This window comes from Spermophilus citellus (assembly GCF_964194105.1).
Source record: "Spermophilus citellus genome assembly, chromosome: 13".
Classification (NCBI taxonomy): Eukaryota; Metazoa; Chordata; class Mammalia; order Rodentia; family Sciuridae; genus Spermophilus; species Spermophilus citellus.
In genome coordinates this window covers 16851076-16857657 of record NC_138193.1, presented here as the reverse complement: position 1 = coordinate 16857657, position 6582 = coordinate 16851076, and the positions used below count along the sequence as shown (strand labels likewise).

The 6582-nt window shown below is 33.5% G+C and overlaps 1 pseudogene across 1 annotated transcript; it reads right to left on the bottom strand.

The window, feature by feature from the left end:
• Positions 1-289: 289 nt before the first annotated feature.
• On the bottom strand, positions 290-779 carry LOC308632380 (large ribosomal subunit protein eL24-like; annotated as a pseudogene). The gene has a single exon. The product of its transcript is annotated as a large ribosomal subunit protein eL24-like (transcript).
• Positions 780-6582: the final 5803 nt, after the last annotated feature.

The following is a 6582-nucleotide window of genomic DNA, read 5'->3' as shown; positions in this document are numbered from 1 at the left end:
CAAATCAGATAATAGCTAATGGTGGGAGAAGGGGGGGTCCCAATGTATAAGTCAAACCCAATAAAAAAAACAAATGTGCCCATCATGGATAGAGAAATGACAGGAAAAGAGCATTTGAATAGTCAACTTGGATTAAATCTATGCAAGATTCCACTACTTTCAGTCTGTGTAGTGTGTCCTAAACACATCAAAGCAAAGCTAGCATTCAATCATACATCTTTATTGCCTTATTTTAACATTTCTCCAATTAAAAGGGTTACATCTTTATTTTAAAATATAATCTGCCAATTTAGCATTTTCCACCAACTCGGGGAGCAGAAAACTTCTCAGGTTTCACAGTCTTTTTCTGAGGTGTTGCCTTTGTGGGAGTCTTAGCAGCAGCCATTGCCATCTTTTTAAATGCCTGTTTAGCCTTTTTGTTTGTTTGTTTGTTTTGCTTCCTTGGCAGCCTAAGAGCTTGCTTTCATTGAGCCTTTTAAACTTCTGGTTTCTGATTCCTCTTGGCCATGATATCCGCAAGGGATGCACCAGTGATGGCCCTCTGAAATTTGGCTTCAAGTTGGGTTCTCTTCTTTTGAATTTCTTCTGACTGGCTTTTTTTTGTGCTTTCTTCTGTAGAGGACAGTACATTTTATCTGCTGAGGATTCCTCTTGGATAGGAATGGCAACTCATATTTTGCATTAAGAAATTGGAAAACCTTTCAGTCAGTCCTTGCATAGTGACTCCTGTATATGGGGTATATCTTGTACGTACTAAAAATGCATAGCTTGACCTTCATGGTGGTGGCTGATCTGTAATTTCTTAATGACATATAATATTCAATATCTTTTCCTATGCTTTCCAAATATATAGTTTCTTTCTCTGAGGAATATATTTATTTCTTTCATTCAAATTTAAAACAATTGTATTAGGGTAATACTGAAATACAATAAACTATACACATATAATTCATACATTGTCATGTTTGCAGATACCTATTTACCAGTGTAACAATGACCACAATCAAGTTTTTAACTTTGATAGTTTATGCAGATGGTTCTTGGTACCCCGTTGTATTTCTACCTCTTGTTTCCTCCTCCAAGGGGGGGGGGACAAAATAAAACAAAAACAAAAAACAAAACAAAACAAACATAAAAACCTGACTTTGTATTGTGATACATGATACAGTAAATTGGAAATCACACAAATTAATTGTCAGAGCCTTAGTCTGCATAGATAGTGATCTTGGAACAATCAGTCATCCCTCAAACTTAGTTTACTTATCTGTAAGATCAGAAGTCTTCCAATCAGGACTCATGATACTTGAAAGATAAGGACAAAGTGAATAATGAATCAAGAATACTGCCTGACACAGAGAAGGCTCTTGATTTTTAGTATCCAGTGTTACCATCCATGCTTTAGTTTGGTGATGCAGAGTAAATGTGGGTGAATATAAATCCATAGTTTTTTTTATTTGTTCTTTTTAGATATGCATGATGATAGAATATATTTTGGCATATTATACATACATAGAATATAACTCATTGTATCTAGGATTCTATTTTTGTGGTTCTACATAATGTAGTTACTGTGGTCATGTGTTCCAATACAAGGATAAGAAAGTTATGTCCAGTTCCATAGTTCATTTCTGTCACCTCTAGCTATGATTGTATAGACTTCAGTGTTTTAAAGATTTTTTTTTTCGGGCTGGGGATGTGGCTCAAGCGGTAGCGCGCTCGCCTGGCATGCGTGCGGCCCGGGTTCGATCCTCAGCACCACATACCAACAAAGATGTTGTGTCCGCCGAGAACTAAAAAATAAATATTAAAAATTCTCTCTCTCTGTCTCCTCTCTCACTCTCTCTTTAAAAAAAAAAAGATTTTTTTTTCTTATTGGTGTTATTGAGGTTGAATTTTCATAAAAGAGCCCAACAAAAATAAGTAGTGACATTTATACTTTTGTGGTTATAATTACCACAATTATTTTGATTTAAACATTTCAATTACTGAAAAAAAATTATATAATCAGTTAATCAACACTCACTTAAATGCCTTTCAAGCCCCTGGCAACAAACTCTCTCCTTTCTAACTCTATGATTTACAAATTTTGAATATTTAATATAAATGTAGTTATAGCACAGGTGAAATTTCATGTCTGATTTTGTCTACTTTTCTTAATATTTTTGAGATTTGTCAACATGGTCACTTGTAACAGAATTTCATTTTTATTGAATAATATTCAAACATATATGGATGCTATAAAGAGATATATGAATATGGACATATATATGTACACGTGCTTATTCAGACAAGGATGCATATAAATACATAGACACATTTGTTTTCATTCTTAATGAAAATTTGGATTTTCATATATCTTCTAATGGAAATGGTGATGTCATTGATATTCATGTTCAAGTGTTTGAATATCTGTTTTCAGTTCATTTGAAAATATAGCTAGAAATAAAATTGGTAGGTCATGTGGTAATTCTGTTTAAAATTTTAGTAATCATCAAATTCTTTTCTATACCTACTATACTATTTTTTATATTCTGAACAGAAGTGTGTGGCTTCTAATTGGTTCACATGGTGACCAACACTTCTATTTTTAAAATAATGCTGGCATTCTCTTGTTCATGAAGTAGTCTTTCATGGTATTTATTGTATTTCTGTTGTTCAGTTTGTTGTTGTAGTAGTTTTGTATAGGGAAGTGAACCTCTAAGGTGGTGCACCAACGAGATCCATCTTCTACCTGTTGTATTCACAGAGTCTCACTAAGTTAACCAAGGTTTCTACAAACTTGCAATACTACTGCAGACTCCTGAGTAGCTTTGATATGAGCATGTGCATATTAATAGACAAAAAGAGAAAAGCATCAATATTCCTCTAATATAATTTCACTGAAAGAAATATCAGGAACTTTAATGCAGGAAGACAAAAAACATAGACCAAATACAAGTGTATAAGATACAAAGTACATAAAAATTTACATAAAAAGTTCATAAAACTTTATGATACACAAATGGTGTAAGATACAGTGAAAATTAATGCAAATGTTGAAAAAACTGATCCATATACAGAAAAATTTTTTTCACAAGCTATTTGTTATCTATTTAGATAACATTGTTGTAATAGAAAATTTTAATTCTATTTTATTGATTTTTATAAGAGGTAAAATTTTCTGAAATAGATAATATTTCAATAAGAATGACAAAGTTGCTTTTGATCAGTTTTGTCAGAAGCAGACCTTTTTCTCCATTTAATTTGCATAGATTTATCATTTGAGTGTCAGCATAGATCAGCACAAAAGGACTGAGCATGCCATCACCATTGATACCAAGCCTTTGAGGACATCTCAAGATGAGATAAGTTGCTCACACTATGCTTATTAACAGTAAGATGATGAAGTTCAAACAATACTGGATGTCAAAACACATGATGGGCAGCAGAAGGGCATGAATGGCTCTTTTTTTTTCTGGGGAACTTTATGGAGAAAATCTGGAGCTTTGAAAAAACATGATTGTTGTTTACATCTATGAAAGATTATTATTATGTATCTGCTTGAAAGAACCATACAGCCTCAAAACTAGAGATCACTGAATGCCATCAGTGCAAAAAAAAGAGCAACCCATGTTTGTAGTTCATGAGCTGAAAGGAACAGTGGTCAGTGAGAAATAGAAGACCAGGCTGCATTTTATTTGGTCTGGCCACAGTATTAAAATAAACTGGATTGGTATAGGTGGAGATGGTGAGGATTAATAAGAAAACAATTAGCCACTGGAGGGCATTTGTTGTTTTTAATTTGAAGCAGGGCAACTAGGAGCCACTGAGGTAGATGGTGATGGCCTAAAGCACACCCAGCATGTGGGTGGTACAGATGGAGAGTCCCCTCATGACCTTGGCCAGGAAGACATTTGAACTGACATGAACTGTCCTACACTTCTCCAAAATCTGTAGATACCAAAAGTCCCATGTGTAAGGAGCATGAGGATGTGTGTTAGAGCCATGTGGGTGATTGGGAGGTCAGTAATCCTGGGTTTGGGTCCCACAAAGACAGTGACAATGTAAAGGCAAAGCAGAAATGTGTCTGCTGAGATTCCAATTCCAGCTTGAGGATAGAAGGTATTTCTTATGGAAATACAAATGAAATATTTGTTCATCTTTATCTGGATTCTTAGAAGAAAAATAGGAGTATTTGATTGCAGCAGGATTTTTATTAACATGCTTTCAGTCAATCTACTACCATCTATGTAAAGCAGGATTTTATTCTTGATCTTAATTTCACATCAAGAGCTTCAATGGCCTACCACAAAGAAAGCCCTTGTTGCAGCTCAAAAAAAAAATGAAAGAAAAAAAAGGAAATAAAAAGTAAGTAAAAAATAAATTTTAACTCAAACATACCTTATTCTTCAGAGTAATATTTTTGTTTACTTCTGTTTACCTCATGAAATTGCTCAGATCTTACCCTTGTCTTTGAGCCTGAATACATTATGTTTTAGTTTGTATCATAAGTTATATTATTTAATGGTCAGTATTTGTTTGATTTTTAATCTTCCCTGCAAATTTCTTAAAATTAAAGATGGTGTCTTATTTTGCTTGTATCTACAGTATCTGAAGTACTTTTGCTTACATAAAGATTATTTCCCACAAAATATGGATTTCATGTTTGGTTAAACAGAAATAGAAATATTGGGCTGGGGTTTAGCTCAGTGGTTAAGTGCTTGCCTAGCAAGCATGAGGCACTGGGTTCAATCCTCAGAACCACATAAAAGTAAAATAAAGGTATTGTATCCATTTACAAATAAAAATATTTTTTAAAACGATATAGGAATCTTCTAGGGAAATGATCCCAACATGCCCATTTCCAAGTCTTTTTTTATATTTCAAGTGCTTAATTTTAAAAGTTTACAATATTCTTGTTCATCCACATTACCTTCATTTAAATCAGATTCTATCAAACTCAGGACCTATTAAATTCAACCTGTAACATTACAGTTAAAATATCTATCACCAATGGAAAAAAAAAGAACTGTCTCCTATAAAAGTTTAAGAAAAATTGGAAAACTTGTGTTTTGTATGATGCTTGAATATTTGTTATATGACATTCTTTATATGACTTCTCTTATATCATATTCATTGAGGCACTGAAACACCTGGGGTATTGTTTCTTCTTTACAAAATCTGCCCCATGTTTTCAAATTTAAAGTCACTCTATTACCAATGGCTGTATTTAGATAGTTGCTAACCAGTGTGCAAAACATCTCCACTCTTATGATCTAGTTACCATTTCCTTCTTCATCTAAATCAAACAAATTCCTGAAGGTTTTGTTTTATGTACCTTCATGAATAGGCAAATGTGACTTGATTGAAACTGCACTTGGAAAATATTTTTGTTAAAACAATTAACTCAGAACACCATCAGTCAAGATTTGAATGCAAAATAGAAGAGAAAATAGTTCTCATGAAAAAAAAATATATTTTAGCTAGGTTATTGTAAAGTGCTCTTTTTCATTGCAGAAAATTTATTTAAATTATAATAAATCAATTTGTCATTTAAGTTTAAAAAGCATTTATATATTTAAAATAAGCAAGGGGCTGGGGTTGTCACTCAGTTGTAGCATGCTTGCCTAGTGCTTGTGAGGCTCTGGGTTCAATCCTTGGCACAACATTAAAAAAACTAATTAAAGATATTAAACAATAAAATAAGCATTTTAAATTAGTGGGTCTCTTATACATGACAGTAGGATGTATTTTGGTATAATTATACAAGAATGGAATATATATTATTCTAATTGGAACCCCCACTTTTGTTAACTTACTTTATGATGTTATTCACTGGGGTATATTCATATATGTACCTAGTGAGAGACTGCAAAAAGTGTGCATCCTTTCTTCCCATTGATGGTTTACAACCTGTTAGAGTAAATCCCAGAGAGTTAAAATCTAATGCTTTATGGGCCAATGGATTCCAAACATTATGCATTTTTGGAAATTTAAGTATATTCATATAGTCATTGATACCTATTCAGACTGAGTAATGGCCACAGCCTCCACAGGAGAAATCACAAAAGAGGTCCATCTGCCATCTACTTAAATGTTTTGGAAATATGAATATTTCCATGTCTATTAAAACTGACAATGACCCAGTCTATACTAGCAAGACTTTTCAGGTGGTTTGCAAAGATTGGTAAATATGCCACGTAACTTGGATTTCCTTTAACTCTCAGGCTCAAGGCATCATAGAAATAACGCATGAGAAATTAAAGACCATGCTACAAAATAGAGGAAGAAAACTATACAAATCCCCTCTTGATGCCTTGAACAAAACCTTGTTTGCTTTAATTTTAATTTCAATATCAAAATCTTGTATTGATTGGGTCCCCCTCTCAGGGACCTATGGTCTCATGGAAGGATCCTATAACTAATGCATGGGATGGTCCAGGGCTCCTCCTAACCATGAGTTTGAGGGTTTGTATTTGTTAACAGGAGCCTCACCCCATCTCAATGCTTGCCATAAAAGTCAATATCTGGACCCTCAAAACCATCAACAAAAAGATGAAGAAATTAACTCTGTAGAAAAACCCTGAAGGCAAAATTTGAACA